The sequence below is a fragment of the Ursus americanus genome, chromosome 32 (genome assembly GCF_024610735.1).
Source record: "Ursus americanus isolate L20-20 chromosome 32, mUrsAme1.1.p, whole genome shotgun sequence".
Lineage (NCBI taxonomy): Eukaryota > Metazoa > Chordata > Mammalia > Carnivora > Ursidae > Ursus > Ursus americanus.
Genome location: NC_142158.1, coordinates 20282322 through 20301943, shown reverse-complemented (window position 1 = coordinate 20301943; position 19622 = coordinate 20282322). Strand labels below are relative to the sequence as shown.

The following is a 19622-nucleotide window of genomic DNA, read 5'->3' as shown; positions in this document are numbered from 1 at the left end:
TCCCATGGGAACAGTGGTGGTTTAGAGGGTGTGAGAAAGACGACCCGCCTCAGTCAGGGATGAAACAATGTTAGCACAGCAACCAACTGGATTCAAACTCCTGGAGACATCATGAGGTTTGGATTCACCCAGACCCCCTCGCTCCTGGCAGGTGATCTTGGCAGGATGTAAGATGTCAGTCAACTCATCTCAACTCATTCTTTTTTATTCACCCCCCAAATTCTGGAGATCATCTCCCATCCTTGCCTTTCTTCCTCCATCTCAGAGAAGGAAGCATCCTTCCTCCCCACCAAGCCACACCCACCGTGTATGTCCTGAACCCATCTCCTCTCTCTGAACTCTGCAGTCCGACCCATGCATGCACTGGTGTGGGTTCATCAACACAATTACGGAATCCCCTTCCACAGCTCACTTCTCTCTGCACCCTGGCCCCCTTGACCTGGGATCCCTTCTCCCAGCTCTTCAGTTCAGAAAGATGGGAATATTGTCTCAGTTTTAACAGCCTGCATCCCCCACCCTCCCTCCCAGCTCTGTGCTTGTGTCTGTTTGGAGGTCAAAGCTGTGGAAAAGGAAAATGAAAAGAAACCTGGGAAATGCATTTCCTCACAGGCCATGTCTCCCAGTTCCAATCCCCCCCCGCCACCCCGCCATCTGCCCACACGTCCCCAACTTTCAGAGTCCTTTTAGCATCGTTTCATCTTTGACAGAGGCAGGCTATCCTGATAATTTTACCTCTCCTCTGGGTCTCTGCTCATGGCCTTCAAGCAAGCCCTCTCTTTCTAAAACATCCTTCTCTCCACCCTGTCCCATCCTGCTCTCATCTTTGTTCTCTCCACGCTCCTTGAAGATGTACTTTTCCACATGAATAGACCCCATCTCTGGCATAGCAGGGCACCACGGTTTACCTCTCCCGCAGACCGCATCTAAAAACTCTGGACAAAATATAAGAAGCCACTACCGAAAGAAAAAAAAAAAAATGAAGCCAAAGCAGACAGATTAGAGATGGAAATTGAAGCTTGGAGAAGTGACCTGCAAGGGAATGAATTTGTCAGATCTCTCTCTCTCTCTTTTTTCCCTTTTCTCATAGCTTTGCCCTGAGGGCAGCCCCAAGCACAGAGCTAGGACGGGGTCAGCGCTGGAGGCAGCTAAAACTGAGATAGTATTTCCAATTTTCTGGATTGAGAGCTGAAAGAAGGGGGCCTTGTGGGCCAGAGTATGGAGAGGAGAGAGTTACTGAAGGGGTCCCGCAGTTCTGTTGATGACCCCACACAAGGGCGTGCACGGGCAGACCCAAAATGACACAGCAAGGCTTTGAGGGCTGAACGGATACCCGAAGCACAGCCCGCCTCTGATTAATCTGTGAGGGGTGCACACGTGGAACACATTCCAAGTAGCATAACAAAGGCTTTAAAAGATGAACTGAGATGAGAAGCACCACCCACAGAAGGCAAAACACTTTCAGCCGGAACTTAACTAAGTCGATTGTCTGATGAATCAAACAAACAACCAAACAGAAAACCCTAACACTTTCCGGAGAATTATAATACGAATCTACAGAACAATATTCATGAGGGCTAGGATAAAATCCAAAATTGCTCAAAAATACATTGAGCTAAGAAAATGTGACCGATTCTCAAGGGAAAAGACAAGTAATATATGTCAACACTGAGATGACCCAGATGTTGACATCTCACGCAGAGATTTTAAAGCAGCTGTTATAAGTATGATCCATAACAGGAAGGCAAAACTACTTAGAGTGGACAGAAAGAAACAAGTCCTCAGCAGAAAAATAGAAACTATAAAAAAGGAATTAATCAGAAGCTATACAATTGAAAAATAAAAGATCTCAAAATTGAAAGATTCATCAGGTAAATTCAACAGCAGAACGGAGATTATCATCTTGGAAAGAAAGAGTCTGTGAGCTTGAAGATAGATCAATAAGAATTATCCAATCTAAAGAACAGGGAGGGAAAAAATAAAATGAAAATAGAGCCCACGGAGCTGTAAAACCATATCAAAAGGTCAAATATATATGTCATGGGAATTCCAGAAAGAGATGAAAAAGAAATTAGAGCTGAAAACTTTCAAAATTGGAGAAAGACATAAAGTTATAGATTAGAGAAGCTCAGTAAACCTCAAGCATGATTAACTCAAAGTAAACCACCCCTGACATATCATAACCAAACTACTGAAAACCAAAGATGAAAAAGAAAATCTTGAAAGCTGCTAGGGAAAAATGACACATGACATGGGGGAGAACAATGGTTCAAAGGACTGTGAACATCTCAGAAACCAGAGAGGCCAGAAGACAGTGGATCAATGTCTTCAAAGTGCTGAAAGACTAAGAATGAGACAGGGCTTATATCTGAGAGAGGTTGAGATGCAGGCTGATTACTCACTATGGGTTCAGGTCCAGGAAATGGGACAGAAATCTAGAGATTAGTGTGGCGGCGGGACTCAGACAAGAAAAGGCCTGCTTGACAATCCAGGCTCGCCTGACAACCTGCATGTCAGATCTGAGACACACACACACACATACATGCGCACACACGCCTGCACGTGTGCGCAGAGTCCAAGAGCTCACCAACAAACTAAAAGCAGGAGCCTCAAGAAAGGGCTTGTGGCGATGTCAGGTCTGGCTAGACATTAGCTGTCTTCCGTACATGTCCAAAATGTCTCACCTTTGTCCGCATGATTCCCTCTGCCTCAATCCCCTACTTTCTCATCTCAAGATGACCAATTTCACCTCATGGCCTAGTTCATATGCAACCTCATTCATTTCATAGCAAAAATTTCCTGAATATTTCCTATGTACCAGGAGCTGAACCTCTCCATGAAGTCTTTCCAGATCTTCCTACTGATAGCAATATCCCCCTCTCCTGAATTTTCATGTTGATTCATCATACTCATTTTACACTTTGTGTTAGAGCTAGTCTTATTAGAGCTAGCGTGTACGCTGTGTACCTGGCGATAGAGGCTGGGTGTTACTCAGCTTTGTATTACCAGCAGGATATCGTGGTAACTGAAAGGTACTCATTGTTCAGTACTTTTCATGAATGAAGTGAGTGGATACCTTTTTTCTCCCTAAGCTAATTAAAAAACTACCAGTCATTAGGAGTAGTATGAATCACTTCTATTTTTAAAAAATCGCTTGATAAAATAATTATTTACTCTAATTAGCGAACGACAAAGAAAAGTGGAAGACCAAAAGAACACTGCTATTTCTTAGAATTATCTCTCATAATTCTTTGGGTTAACCCACCCTCGCAAGACTCACAGAATGGACACAGGACTGGAGAAGAACTTAAGTGTGAAAGACCAAACAAACACTTATTTTACAAATAAAGTAGAAAACTGAGAGGTGAAGAGTCAGTTTCAACTCTCACAGTAATTGAACCAGACTAGGATCCAGATTTTTCCAGCACTCCCTCTGAAGCCTCAAGATACAGATTTACTGAGATAACAGAAGACCAGAGATTGGTTGGGTGAGGGGGGGGGGGATTATTGGTGACATTGAAGGGGCTGGTCATCTCCTTCCCCGGAGATTAAGGATCTATTGTGAACGTTAACCCAATGTTTGCCTAGCCCTTCCCCAGTGACTAAGGCTGAATACAACCACCACTCCTGTCTCTCCAGCCAGTTACTCTGCTCACCATTTATAACCCCATCACTTAAAGTATGAGGGCGCTCAGAGGGAGCCCGTTCTGAAACAGGGTGGAAAGCATGGTTGGAAAGAAAAGCTCCGCAACTGATCTCAGTTCCATCAAAAACTGAGAAGAGCACACGGCAGAACTCCTTGCTGCCTCTGGTGCCTCAGTGTCCCCACTTGTGAAAGGTTGTTGAAAATACCAGTAATTCTGGAAATGGAAATGGAATGCGTATCAGCTGGCCACCAAATAAAACAGATTTCAGATGCAAATAGAAACAAAATGCTTCAGAAGTATGAAGAGTTTTAGGTATAAAAGAAAAAAAGAGGGGCGCCTGGGTGGCACAGTGGTTAAGCGTCTGCCTTCGGCTCAGGGCGTGATCCCGGCGTAATGGGACCGAGCCCCACATCAGGCTCCTCCGCTATGAGCCTGCTTCTTCCTCTCCCACTCCCCCTGCTTGTGTTCCCTCTCTCTCTGGCTGTCTCTATCTCTGTCAAATAAATAAATAAAATCTTTAAAAAAAAAAAAGAAAAAAGAATTAAAGGGATAATCCCTTTAAGATGCTGATAGTGTGTGTGTGTGTGTGTGTGTGTGTGTGTGTGTGTGTGTGTGTTTCCCAAAGTAAGAGGGCCAGGGTAATACTGCCAATGCTCAACTCCGAAATAGATAAAAGTTTAAAAAAAAAAGTCTGCTCTATTGAGGAAAAAAGTCCTGAAATAACCTATCACTGGTGTTCAGAAGTCACAAGGTCATCATTCATCTTTATAAAAAGGGACTGTGAACAAAGAAAAACAAGGTAAAGGATTTACTTTTACATAACATCAGGACAGGTGAAAGAAATAGCTATAATTCCGTAGGCCTCCGAGCATGACAGAGAAATTTAAAGCTTTAAGAAAGATCCTATGAAATGCTGTACTTCTGGTTTCGACAAATGCTTGGAGACATCATGAAAGTCCTTTTGAAATGGACAGAAAATTTTGTTCACCGTTTCTTTCAAATAAGTAAAAAATATATATTTTTTCAAAATCTGACGGTCTACTCTCTGTCTTGACCTGGAATCAGTCAGTCAATCAATCCACAACTTCAGGGGCTTACATCTCATTTTACTACCGTAGACCTTAATATTTCTTAACTTCAACACGGAGTAGGGCATTACTCTAACGACAGTTCACATTGCCGATTCCATCACTATTGCCCTCGTAGAGTTCTTTTAAATCTGTTTATGCCCACACATAGGCACACATTCTTACAAAATGAAGAAGGGAAAGAAAAATCAATGTGTTCGTCCAGCAAAATCTTCACACAGAGATACCCCTAATTGCAGAGATCAATGCATAGGAGACCAGGGTCACAGACTGACCTGTAGCAAGAATAAAATATCTTCAAACTCTCTTGTTTATTTAAAAGTTACACAAATTTGAAATGATACAAGATATATGCAAGTTTCTTTTAATATGAAAATAATATTCCCCCCGCCCAAATTTTCCAGTAGAACGGCATCCTTCATATAGTAAACATAGAAAGAAACCCATAACACTTTTGGTTCGGTCTTCTGACTATTTTCAGGCTAAGTGTTTTGTTTTGTTTTCTCTTTTGAATTATTAAAATCTCCATGCCCACTAATGCTCTGCACTTTGCAAAAGTATAATACTCAGAAATATTATATATATTTTTATTAACTTGTGGGTTTTTCTGGGGCAGGAATATCATTGAAATGTTCCCTAAGGAGAAACCAAAAGAGAGAGGAATTTTCCTGGGCTTTCGATTGTAGCTTATAGTGAATGGGAAAATCAGTTCTCACTTAGATCTTCATGGCTGTTTGTGAGCAGAAAATAGTTTTAATTATTGTGCCTATGCAACCAAGATTTTCTGGGACAATCCCAATTTCATTCTTTTCAATAAATGTGAATTTCTATTACGCTTGTAGGAAATTGTCCAACACACATACTCACAGAGGTGATTAAAGTCCATTGTGGAAAACTGTTCACTGCAGCATTATGGGTAACAACTGGAAGCAAGTTAAATGCCCTTCAGTAGGAGAACGGTTTAAGAAATTTTGGTACATCCATTTAACGCCAAGCAGTTTCAGGCAGATCTCTGTGAACTGCCATGGAAAAATATACAAGATACAGTGTTCATTGAAAAATAGTGGGTCACAGAATGGGTGTTGAGTATACACCCAGGTGTGTCACACTTAGGACAATTCTACCATATATGTTTATAAACAGTTAGAAGTTTTCTGCAGGACATACCAGAAGCAAAACAAAAGATTGTCTTTGGGATTGGGATGGAAGGTTCAGGAAAAATGGAAAACTCTTATATCGTCTTCCGGAAATTAAGCTTCCCGATTCCTCCAGTCCTCATTGCTTCCCACCATGTGTGAGACTCTGTTTTGTCATAAACTGCTGCGGTCCTGGTCACAAGATGTGAGCTTGCATGAGACCAGCGTGAAATGGTTGGAAAAGAACAGGAAGTAAATGTCACGGAAATTAGTGGGGTTGAACCTAATGGGGGTACTCAATGGGAACTAACAATGGAGTTGACTGCTGAGGGTGGCAGCCAATAGGCTCATGTCGTGTCTAGAGGGATTAAGTATTCCAGTCACCAGAAATATCAAGAAAGTTCTGGTCAGAGGTGGGTATTGGCGCCACCAGGTAGAAGTAACACAGGAAGTCAAGCACACGGGAGCATTGTTATTCAAGTTGTCCAGTGTTTCCCTTGAACTTGGTTTGTGGTGGATGTGGCTGGCGAGTTGCAGTATAACCCAATATCTATTCTCTTTGTCTTCCTCATAATAGAACCCAAATTTTGTCAGGGGCTACAAAGTACCCAGGTCAAAACATTCACTTCCTGGGACATCTGGGTGGCTCAAGTGAAGTGTCTGCCTTCGGCTCAGATCATGATCCCAGTGTCCTGGGATCAAGCCCCATGTCGGGATCCCTGCTCAGCAGGGAACATGCTTCTCCCGGTGCCCCTCCACCCACTCATTCCCTCTCTCTCTCTGTGAAATAAACAAATAAAATCTTAAAAAAAATTCACCTCCTCAAACTCTCTTAATACGGAGGTGGCTCTGTTACTCAGTACTGGCCAATAGGTTGAAAGCAGAGTCTTTTGAGTGATACTTGCTGAAAATTATTCTTTTCTTGATAGAATAAAAAGGACAGACTCATCTGACTTGTGCCTTTAGCCCTTCATCTCTCAACCTGCCTCGGAATAGATTTGACATCCGGGGGTGGAAAAGGCCATCTTGTAACCACAAAGATGAAAACTGAACATTGAGGTCGGTAGAGCAACTCATTAATGAGCTGGGGCAGATTCAGAGGTCCGAGGCTGCCGCCCCGTCTGGAGTTCTAGTTATAAAGCTAAGCTGCGTGATCAGTTCTATGGTCAAAGGTAATCCTAACCAATTCTGGATCCTCCAACAAAAGCTCTGGAGTAGAGGGATCAAAGGACTGTCAAGATTCTGGATGGAGCATGGACAAGTGGGCTGTGACGGGGCAGAGTGGGAGAGTCTGAAAAATGGACCGAGAACTTCTAGAAGCAAGGGAAGCTGCACCTGGGCATCATGGGTCTGTTTGTAGAGCAGAAGCCTCCAGGAAACAAAGGGCAAGGTGGCTTCTAGCTTGATATACAGCGGCATGGGAGAAGGTGTCACTCTTCCCGGGATCAGCTGCTTTCTGGTCCTCGGCCCGTAGGCTAGATCCATTTTCCCAGATCCTCGGCGAGGCCACGGGGTTGGAATCTGTGCCCCATTTCCTTCCTCTCTCTGCCGGGACTCTGACATTGACATCCAGCTGCACACGGCTGTCAGGGGCTGTTGGACTTAGCAGAGCCAGTAAGTAGCCTGGGGTTGGGTGCAGAGAGCAAGAGGGAAAGAGCTGCATTTGCCAGTCACCTGATTCCCAGGAGGGCGCGCCATCTCCCGCGCACTTCTGTCACTTCTATTAATTAAAAAAGAAAAAAAAGAAAGAAAGAAAGAAAGAAAGAAAGAAAGAAAGAAAGAAAGAAACAAAGAAAGAAAGAAAGAAAAGAAGCAGAAACAAAACTCCATAGTCAAGGAAAGGTGAGTAAAAAAAGATAAATAAATAAATAAATGCTAACTGGAAGAGTTTCTTTTTTTTTTTTTTTAATTTTTTTTTTAAAACTTACTCAGAAGAATGCATTATCTGTTAGTAAGTAGTGTAAGCAATTATCTTTAGCGTGGAACTGGTATATTTTAGGCAATCCTACTGAAATGGTGTAAACAACATTTCCTGTGTCAAAAGCAGAGATCCAAGTCTGTTTTAGAATGGTCCTAATCTCCATCTATTATAATTTCCACCAATAACTTGTCTTTTTATATATGCTGGCATCTGTGTGAAAGACAGCATCCCACATTGACCAAGTCTCCATCTGGTGACAGGCGGGGGAACAGGAACGTAGACTGTCACTTTATGCAGATGGATTTCTATTAATACAAACAAGTGACCCTAAAAGAGAAATTGGCTAGCTCCAGCATAACTTTAAGAAGATGGTTCTGAATTTCCTGAAAGCAGGTTATTTCTAAATACATGGTGTTGCCTTTTAAACACAGATCAGGCATTTTGTCCTTCTAAGAGCTGGTTTTACAAAGTGGGCTTGCTGTTCTGAGCCCATTTGCTCGGGGAGGCAGTGGAAGGGAAAGACTGCAATGAGAGAGAGAGAGAGGGTCTCTTGCGGGAACAGACCCAAGTGGTCCTGATCACTGGTTCAGGACCCATCAGGTTATGAATCCCGGAGAGGGCAGGGCATGGGGGTGAGGGGAACAAAGGGGAAGGGGAGTGTTTTAACGCATGATGGCTATTTGCCATCCCTCTTTTCTCCTTCCTTACCATGAGAATATGTAGCTTTCAGATACGCTCAGTGCATCCATCGGATAAATTTATATTCTGAACCTACACGTATAAACCTTTACCAAGGGAGTCTGCATTTGGGAATCACTAGAGAGGCTTTCACTGGCTTCTTCTTCCTCAGGGACCCACCCCTGGCCAGCCATGGCGAACAGGGCACCAACTGGGCCATGGAGAGCCTCACCAGGAAGTAACTCCTAGTCGTAAACTCAGTGGTCTATCAATAGAGATTGAGTGATGTTAGATCCGTGCAGCACAATACTATGATGCGGTGAAAAATAATATTTTGGAAGAGTTTTTTTCAAACTAGTTATTGCAGTACTACGTTTCCCTGATGTCGGGCTCTATTATATACTTAATACATTTCTTTAAATTGACTCAGTTTTTAAAGCACGCGTTCCCGCCCATCCTCATCCTGGATGATGGATATCTCTGACATGTGTTTGATGTGCTAATTATATTTTTCAGTACACATTAACCTAAACAGGGAAGTATTAAAATAAAAATGTTCAACTAAGTATTAGCTAAAATCAGCCTGAGTATCCCCAGTGGTACTCTTCCCACCCTTTGGAGAAACCCTGCTTTAGAAGGCTACATGGTATTCCTGGAGCAAAGGCTATGTTGTTACTTGAAAAAAAAGCAAACTGTTTGATCGAAATTTTGCGGAAATAACGTGAGTGTGTTCATGTGTGTGTGCATGTGTGTATGAAAAAGGTGCATATGTACCCCCCCCATGTTAATTAATAGTGGTTAGCTCTATTCGTATGCAGTATGGTCTCAGATTGACTTACGTGGTTTTTTTTGCAAGTGCCACCGTTATTTACAAATGATGATTAACTCATTTTTTAAAATAACTTTATTGAGATATAATTTGCATACTAGAAAATTCACCCTTTTAAGGTATAAAATTCAGGGTTTTTTGTATATCCACAGAGTTGTACACCATCAACAATACCTAATATTAGGACGTTTCATCACCCCAAAAAGAAACTCTGTACACATTAGAGTCACTCTCCCATTGTCCCCTCTACCCCGCCCCTGGCAATCACTAATCTACTTTCCATCTATATGGATTTGCCTTTTCTGGAAATGACATAGAAATAGAATCACACAATGTATGGACTTCTGTGACTAGCCTCTTTCATTTCAAGGTTCATCTATGCTGCAGCATGTAGTAGTACTGCCATTCTTCTTATTGTAGAATAGCATTCCACTGCCTAAATATACCACCTTGCTATTTACCCATTCTTTAGTTGGTAGACATTTTTTTTATTATTTCTGCTTTTTGGGTATTATAAAAAATTCTTTTATGAACATTTGTGTGCAAGTTATCTGTGGACATATATTTTCAATTTTCTTGGGTCTATACCCAGGAGTAGAATTGCTGAATTACATAATAAGTCTATGTTGAGCAGTTTGAGGAACTACCAAACTGTTTTCCAAAGTGGCTACACCATTTAAAACCCCACCAGTAATGAATGAGGGTTCCAATATCTCCACGACCTCCCCAACATCTGTTACTTGTCTGTCATTTTTATATCAGCCATCCTAGGGGATGTGAAATGGTACCGCATTATGGTTTTGATTTATATTTCCCAGATGACTAAGGATGTTGAGCATTTTTTCATGTGTTTATTAGCCATTTGTACAGGCTTTGCTTTAATGCACTTCATAGATACTGCATTTTTTACAAGTTGAAGGTTTCTGGCCATCCTGCAGCAAGCAAGTCTACCGGCGCCATTTTTTTCTTAGAGCATTTGTTCATTTCACATCTTTGTGCCACGTTTTGGTAATTCTTGCTTTATTGCAATGGTCTGGAACTGAACCCGCCATATATCCTAAGTATGCCTGTATGTCCTCTTAGGATAAATGTCAGATCTTTTGCCTATTTTTTTTTAAAGATTTTATTTATTTATTTGACAGAGAGAGACAGCCAGTGAGAGAGGGAACACAAGCAGGGGGAGTGGGAGAGGAAGAAGCAGGTTTCCAGTGGAGGAGCCCGATGTGGGGCTCAATCCCATAACGCCGGGATCACGCCCTGAGCTGAAGGCAGATGCTCAACGACTGAGCCACCCAGGCGCCCCCTTTTGCCTATTTTTTAATTAGGTTATTTGTCTTTTTATTATTGAGTTATAGGAGTTCTTCATATATTCTATATACAAGTCCCTTATCAGACACATGATTTCAAATATTTTCTCCCATTTTATTTTCTTGATAGTGTCCTTTGAAGCACAAAAGTTTTAATTTTTGATTACATTCCATTATATTTTATTTTGTTGCTTGTGGTTTCAGTGTTATATCTAAAAGCTCATTGCCTAATCTAAGGTCACAAAATTTATGCCTATGTTTGCTTCAAGGAGTTTTATAGTTTAGCTCCTATATTTAGGTCTATATTCCATTTTGAGTTAATATTTGAGGAAGGAGTCAAATTTCATTCTTTTTCATGGCTATCCATTGTCCAAGAACCATTTATTAAAAAGACTGTTTTTACCCTGTTGAAGGGTCTTGGCACCCGTGTCAAAAATCAGTTGATCACAAATTCATAAATGTAAAGGTTTAATTCTCTACTCTCAATGCTATTTCATTGATCTGTATGTCCAGACTCACACCAGAACCTCACCATCTTGATTACTGTAGCTTTGTATTAAATTCTGTAATTGGGAAGTATGAGTCCTTTAACTTTGTTTTTCTTTCTCAAGACTGTTTTAGCTATTTTGGGTTTCTTAAATTTCCATCTTAATTCTGGGTTCAGTTTATCTCTCTCTGCCCCACAAAAGGCGGCTGGGATTCTAATACAGATCACATGAATTTGTAGATCAGTTTGGGGAGTATTACCGCCTTAATAATACTAAGTCTTCTGATCCATGAACATGGGTTGTTTTTTCATTTAATTAGATTTCCTTTCATTTCTTCCAACAACACTTTTTAGTCTTCAGTACATAAGTCTTACACTCCTTTTGTTGAATTTATTCCTAGGTATTTTATTCTTTTTGATGCTATTATTGTAAGTGGATTCAAACTGAGTTTTACCTTCTTCTTTATCCTTTCCTAAATTTTAAAGTTATTTGTAATGATGACCTAATACTCTTATAAGGAGAATGAATATGAAAAAAGTTTCAGCCTCATGAAGATTTGAGAATCCTGGATACGGATTTTTGAGAATTTATTTTTTTGATGTCTGAATTTGTGTTGTAGTTTGATTCAAATAACTCATGTAGTCTCTAATGGAGCTTGAGAAGTTAGCTTCATTCTTAACTGCACGTTTAGCATATTGTAAAGATGCAAAGTACAAGTGTATTTCTTGCAACATACCAGATTTTAGTCATATTGTTTAATGAAAATGAAAGATGTTTTGTTGGAAGTAAGATCAATAAGCCTTCACTTTATAACCTTTACTATGTAAAGCAAGTCAATGCATTTCATGGTCCCATGGAATAGAGGGGAAAGGAGAAGGAGGATCTCAGTGAGACGAAAAAAAGTACCTGTTTGCTTGGTCCAAATTTCGAATGCAGCTGACCCGACAGACAAATTAGCTGAATCAGCTGCCCATGCCCAGATCTCACTCCAGGCTGGAACTTACCTTTCCCTTGCAGGTTTATTACATTGCTGCTCTAAATCAGTCCCCATCAGCTAACGGAATCACTAGGCCTCTTGGAGATCTCCATTGGAAATCTCAACGAACGACTTGGGTTTATGGCTTAAACCTGTCCTTCACAGCGTTATTTGTTGATTGGTTGGTTGGTCTTAAATCAAATAGAACTTGCTCACATTAGTGATAGGGCTTTTTCTTAGGAGCTCTGGGCTATTTTAGTGAATATAGGACTTGCTTGGTTATTGTAGCAGCTATAAGGAGTCAGGTCATTTATAACAGATCTAAAAGATCCCCAGATCACAGAGATGGTCCCCTGAGGAAGGCTGGTACCTCCACATCTAAAATCATAGCTCTTGGCAAGAAAAATTACAGGCCAAAAATATTCTACAAGGAGAACAAGAGCCCAGCTGCAGTAGTCGCTCAGATGAGCTCTTGGGAAAATGTTGTATAACCTAGGACTATCAGCCCTTACCGTATCAGAAAGTGTACACTGGAACTCAAAATTCTCTCTAGATACTCTTCTAGTATCATCCACACTTCTCAGTAAGCCCGTGTCATGGGCTGAGAAAGAAGTATATGAGCATTCACACCCAGAGAGCACCCTTCAATAATAGCATTCCACAGATTCTATTTTAGAAACAAATCTATGGTCCTCAGCCTCAGAGAGACAAGAGAGCAGTTGATAATGGTATTCGAATCCTCTTAGCAACTTCCAGCGTTTCAAACAAAAACCCAGGTAAATTGAATCTCTTCTGCCAAAACCTAGACTTCAGAAGTCTTGTATACCAATTTCTCTACCCTCTTTTCTCAACATAAAAAGGAGCAAGCAAGTAACCAAAGACGCAGCCAGACCCTGTGGTATCTTTAAGATGAGACAGACAAGGTGTCCCGACACCCCTCTCTACAGAAGACCCATTCCTCTCTTTCACAACCAGAACCAGCCCAGAATTCTGCAGCCCTTTGAGGACTCAGATGCTGTGCACATCCAAATAACGCTAAGCTCACCTCTCAGAAGAGGAAATTTAGTCAGGGAGTCCAGGAAGAAAGGTCAGGGTCTTCTACAGGACTTCCTGGGGGTGAGCAAGAGGCTATCACACTGAAAGCAAACTGAATCAAAGGGTCAAGGTTTTAACCAAGATTCTCCTCATGAGGTAGAATCCTGTGTGATAACATTTTCATCAGTACAAACTCTCAGGCAAATTGTTCTGTTCATTTCTCCCTGGGGAGCTTAACCCAAACCCTCAGCCAATCTTTTTCTCAGCAGTCACAGAACACTCTCTCGCCTGCATCTGTATAACTTCTTTTCAAGACCTTCCCTCTGCAGGTGGACTGATAGGCCCAAGGTCTTCCCTTTAGCGCTATGCTTGGCCCCGAGAAGATAGGCCTAGCCAACGACAGGTCAGCAACTATAGAGCTGTTTAAGGTTAAGTCCTCAAAGAGAGATACTGCCCTTTTTTTTTTTTCCTGACAATGACAGTGTCTAAGAAAGTGCCTTCAGTTGACCAATCATCTTTTTCTTAAATGAGGCAAAATGAAAAAAGCAAATATATAATAGACTTTATAATGTTTCTTTTAGACTTTAATGTCACCCATTTACGGAATGAGTCATGTTTCAGAATATTCTTCCTTATCTGAATCTTCACTTTCGCCTTATATTCTTCTCAAGCTTCAAGGCTGAGGAATTCTAGGGGAAGCAAAGGCTCTGACTACATTGATTTTTACTGTCATTAGAAGGTCATCTTGCAGAATAACAGGTGAACATAATTCATTTTATTCAGAGAGAAAAAATGGACCTCTCCTTCTGGTCCAGCTTCCTGATGAGATCAGCCTAGTCTAACATTATATATCAATCCTCCCTCCTAATGGGCGCACAGATTCCTTTAACGTGTGGAATCACCCTGACAGTTTTTAGCATACGTTAGCTGACTGAACACTTGTTGGAAAATTGAATGACAGGTTTGGCAATGGTTCTTTAAAATTTCATCTACAGAAAACAAGAAGAGTGAAGATTCATCTCTCTCGGTAGTTTCACGAGACATGGCTGCATGAAGCCACAAGGACTAAATGAATCTCATCGTGACTCACTGATGGCAAATTGAGTGAATGTGGGATGAACTTTGCTTGCATCTCTAATCAAGAGTGATTATCACTGACTAGTAAGTAATCTTTACTTCTTTGCTCTTCTCTGTTTTCTTTTTTTCCCCCTCTATTTTCAAAATAGGTATTTTATTTTTTTATTATTATTTTTTATTATGTTATGTGAGTCACCATACAGTACATCATTAGTTTTTGATGTAGTGTTCCATGATTCATTGTTTGCATATAACACCCAGTGCTCCATGAAATATGTGCCCTCCTTAATACCCTTCACCGGGCTAGCCCATTCCCCCACCTCCTCCCCTCTAAAACCCTCCGTTTGTTTCCAGGAGTCCATAGTCTCTCATGGTTCATCTCCCCCTCTGTTTACCCGTCCCTTCATTTTTCTCTTCCTTCTCCTAACGATCTTCCTGTTATTCCTTATGTTCCACAAATGAGTGAAACCATATGATAATTGTCTTTCTCTGCTTGACTTATTTCACTTAGCATAATCTCCTCCAGTCCCATCCATGTTGATGCAAATGTTGGGTAATCATTCTTTCTGATGACTGAGTGATATTCTATTGTATATATGGACCACATCTTCTTTATCCATTTGTCTGTTGAGGGGCATCTCAGCTCCTTCCACAGTTGGGCTATTGTGGACAATGTTGCTATGAACATTGGGGTGCATATGGCCCTTCTTTTCACTACGTCTGTATCTTTGGAGTAAATACCCAGTAGTGCAATTGCTGGGTCAAAATTGGGAAAGATGAATGAATGAATCCATAGAACAAAAATGGAGAATCAGGTGATATAATGCTAAGTAAAAATGAATAACTTCAAATTAGAGTTATAATATTGCTGTAAATATATAAAAATTGAACATACATATGGACAGCTTCAAAAGACAACAGACAAATGAAAACATTGATTTTGTTATGTTATCAAATTGAAGGACTTTTCCATCTTGTCATATCTAACACTTATTGCAACAAAACAACACTAAAATCGAATGAATCTGATTATACACAAAACTATGTATGTGGGGTTATGAAATAAAGCTACTAATATTACAGGAGATGAGCAAAAGAATTAAAGAGTGGTCTCAAGGCATCTATCTCAATCCACCTAGCCGAAAATTACAGATAAACTATAGATAAACCCTTCTTAACTGCCCTCTCTGGATAATCCTATATTTCAGTAAAGACTTTTATTTTTATTTTATTTTATTTATGTATTTATGAGAGAGAGAGAGAGCGGGACAGGGAGAGACAGAATCTGAGGCAGACTTCCCACTGAGCGCAGAGCCAGAGGCAGGGCTCGATCTCACAACCCCGAGATCATGACCTGAGCCAAAACCAAGAGTCAGACCCAGGTGCCCCTAATAAGACTTTTAATAAGGAAAAGGAAAAAACTGGCAAAGTTAAAAAGAAAAACATCTTTTTCTAAAACTGGATTACATAAACCTCAAAGTGAATATTAAGTTGAACTGTCAGGGCCAACAATAAGGAGATGAAGAGTAGCCCCCTCCAATGTGACCCCTGCAAAAAGGTACCAGGAACATCAGACTTCCTTGACTTCATGAATTCTTTCTCTTCACTTTAAATCTTCCATGATCTCTTAAAATTTTACGGATCCTAGTGTTGACTCTAGAGAAAATATTCATTTTAAGCATCTGCTCCATTATCTAAAGCTAAGAAAGCTCCCACAAGGAGAGTCAGACTTGCTGTATCCCCATGTTAATTGAGTGGTCTCCAATTTTGGTGTCCTTGTAGTTTTGATAAGCCTTCTTGCCATGGTCTCGTCTCTCTGTTTAGTATTATTTTTTGCTTTTATTGGAATTCTATTGAAATAATTGTAGGTTTACATGCAGTTGTGAGAAATGATACGGAGAGGGTCCTTGTACACGTTGCCCAGTTTCCTCCAATGGTAACATTTTGTAAAACTGCAGTGTAACAGCACAACCAAGATATTGACTTTGATACAATCCACTGATCTAATTCAGATTGTGTGTGTGTGCATGTGTGTGTGCGTGTGTGTGTGCATGCGCACATGTGCACATCTGTGTGGAGTTCTATACCATTTTATGGATGGCCTCCAATTTTTGCCAAATTATTTCCCCTAATGTTCTCTTCAGACATAGTGCATTCAGGATATTTTAAAGTGCAATCCACACAACATTTAATCTGAAGTGTCCTGCATCTGCCCCAAATTAGAGACTCACTAGTTTACAATTCATCTGTTCAATGGTCTACATCTATTTTCTTCTCAACATTACAGAAAATGAGTTTTCTTGGACTTAGATGAACGTGAGTCATCTTTGGGTTAATCTGTTCCATCTGGGTATAGATTCCAAATTCTTCATGGTGTATTCATTCATTCAAAAAATATTTACTGGTTGATTACTGAGTCCTTAAAGTAGTGTCTGAGGAGCTTGCTGTACAGTGGGAAACAACGACCAGGATCTCTCCTCTCAGAAGTCTTATAATCTAGGAGTCCCAGATCATGCCAACAGCGAACTGCTAGAATCAAGTAGGTAGGGATTAGCTGAAAGGGTGGGTGTGCTTTTTAAAAGTTCAGTGCGATTTCCTCATTTGCCTTGACAAATAAATGACCTTCATCTGGCTTCCCTGGGAATCCATCTCCCTAAAGAAATAAGAGAGTATATTACAAATAGGATTCAAAGAGAAATACCGCAGGAACACTCAGCTTCTGACATCCAAAGGGATTATGCAACATAAGCCAAGCAACGCAAGCCATCATCTTGAGAGAAGATTTTTCAAATTCTTGTCCTTTGGTGTGGCACTGGCCAACCTTGAAGAACCTAGAGCATACAGTTCTCCTAGGTGGAGAGAGAATCCTTTCCAACCAAGCCAGAAGCTTGATGTAGAAAGACACAACTAGGGAAGCCTTGGGGAAATAAACCAGAGAAAAACAAATTAAAAGAGTTGAATTTATACCACACATCCAAGTTATAGTGTGAGTGAAATTTGCTATCAGGCTACCTGAACATTAAAGAAACAAAAACCATAATCACCGAAGATACTAGAACTGTCTCCAAAGTTCAAACAGAGCAAAACCCTTAGCCTCAGCTTGACTTATTCAGAATCTTGGAATATATCTCATTGCTAACTCTTTAGGGTCTGCCCTTCTAAAACTCATTCTCCTACCCAGACTCTGTGTAAGGTATTTTATGGTTGAAACTACCAGATGGTTCCACCTGCCTTTTGCCAGTCCAAAACTTACTCATTCTCTCCTTGGGCAAGCATTTTCAACCAAATTCTTGTTCAAGTGCTTGCCTTGACTCAAGGCTCTTTTTTTTTTAGTAAATGCTGGCTTTGCACAGACACCCTGTTATCAGCTGTTGTGCACAAATACCGTAGCCCCCCATCTGGGCTAGCATACCAGTCAGGATAACGAAATTTGCGCAACAGAATGTCGGCTTTGCCACCTGCACACCTGTTACCTAAAGCATATGGCTCTCTCTTTAATCAACAGCACAAAACAGAGGCTCTACAGGCACTCCTGGGAGATTTCAGTCCTGCTTCTGATCCAGCCCTTGGCAAGAGCTTGCCTGAAACATCTGATATTTGAAGGAGAGACTATAAGACACGCTGACTACACATTCCTCTAGGTACCTAAGTTAAAACATTTCCCTTTTAAGTGTAAATATTTCAAAAACAATGTATCCGGATGCTCTCTGTGATCTACCCCCCATAGAAGCTCTTTCACTAAAATGGATTATAATGGAGGTAAACACAGATTTACTTCTAGTCTATTTTGGCATCATTTACAATTCTTTATCTGATGAGCATATTTGAAAGCAAAGATGAGGTTGCAGAAAGCTGGAGGAGCCTCTGCCCCCCCAAGAGTGTGAGGAGTCACGGCATGGTGCCCAGGTGCCTAGCTCCAAACTTCTTTTTTGTCAAAAATAAACATCTAAATTATTCGAACCACTGTTAGTTTGAGATTTTTCTGGTATAGGCAGTGAGAGTCCTGACCAATCACAATCCAAAAAATCATTGTGGTGTTCATTACTTCATTAAGCAAATTTTTTTTTATCACCCCAAATATGCTAGGCACCATTCTAAGTATCAATAAATGGATAAAGTACGGTCCCTACAGTGAAGGAACAAGGAATCCAAAAATATATAACACAAGCCACATATGTCATTGTATTTATTTATTTATTTATTTATTTATTTATTTATTTATTTATTTAAAATCTACACCTTTATTTATGTACTTTTCAGTAAGTTTAAGTCCTTGAGGCAGCAGCACACGGATTCTGTGGCCAACAGCTTTGGCAGGAAGGTTCCTTCGGAATTCGACATGAACCTTGCCACTGTTTCCATGAACATGAGTTACTTTTCCCCGTATTACTCTGGTTTTGTTCAGTTGGCCACCAGGAGTCACTGTGTTGTTCTCTGCTTTGTACACGTAAGCACATCTGTTGTCTAGAAAGAATTTAGTGTCATCTCGAGCATAAACATCTTCAATTTTAAGAAGAGCTGTGTGCTCCCTCTGGTGCTGGAGACCCTTGCTTATAGCCAGCAAACATGGCCTTGGACCACAGCCTTCTACACATATTTGTTGTTTTAGTTCTGTCCCCAGCTGGACTCCACAGGCTCCAAGATGGTGGAAAGAGCACCACATGTGTGATTTTAAATTTTCTAGTAGACACATTTAGCAACAAGCAAAAGTAACAGGTAAGACAGATTTAATTATTTATTTTCTGTAGCCCAATATATCACAAATATTACCACTAAATCAATATAAAAATACAGTAGTGATATTAACTCACTATCAGATAGAGGGTTTGCAAATGGGAGAACCATTTGAAAGGTTGTCTTCATTTGGTTGATGGTTTCCTCTGTTATGCGGATGCTTTCTGGTTTGCTGTGGCTCCTTTTGTCTATTTTTGCTTTTATTACCTGTGGTTTCTATCTAAAAAATCATTGCCAAGACTAATGTCAAAGATTTCTCTCTATGTTTTCTTCTAAGAGTTTTACAGTTTCCAGTCTTATGCTTAGGCCTTTAATCCATTTTGAATTAGTTTTTGTGTGTAGCATAAGATAAAGGTCCAATTTCATTATTTTGCATGTGGATATCCAGTTTTCCCACCATTTCTTAGAGACTATCCTTTCCCTTTTGTGTGTTCTTGACACCCTTGTTGAAGTTCCGTTGTGCATGAATTTACTTCTAGACTTCTCTTCCATTGGTCCATATGTCAGTCTTAAAGCCAGTACCATGCTGGTTTAATTACTATAGCTTTGTAATATATTTTGAAATAAAGGAGTGTGATGCCTCTAGGTTTGTTCTTCTTCCTTAAGAGTGCTTGGACTATTTGGGATCTTCTGTGGTTCCACATAAATTTCAGGATTGTTCTTTCTATTTCTGTAAAAAATACCACAGGGATTTTGATGGGGATAGGAT

General features: G+C 40.5%; 1 pseudogene; it reads right to left on the bottom strand.

The window, feature by feature from the left end:
* Window positions 1-17187: 17187 nt before the first annotated feature.
* LOC123801542 (large ribosomal subunit protein eL33 pseudogene) lies at window positions 17188-18774 on the bottom strand (annotated as a pseudogene).
* Between the last annotated feature and the right edge of the window lie 848 nt (window positions 18775-19622).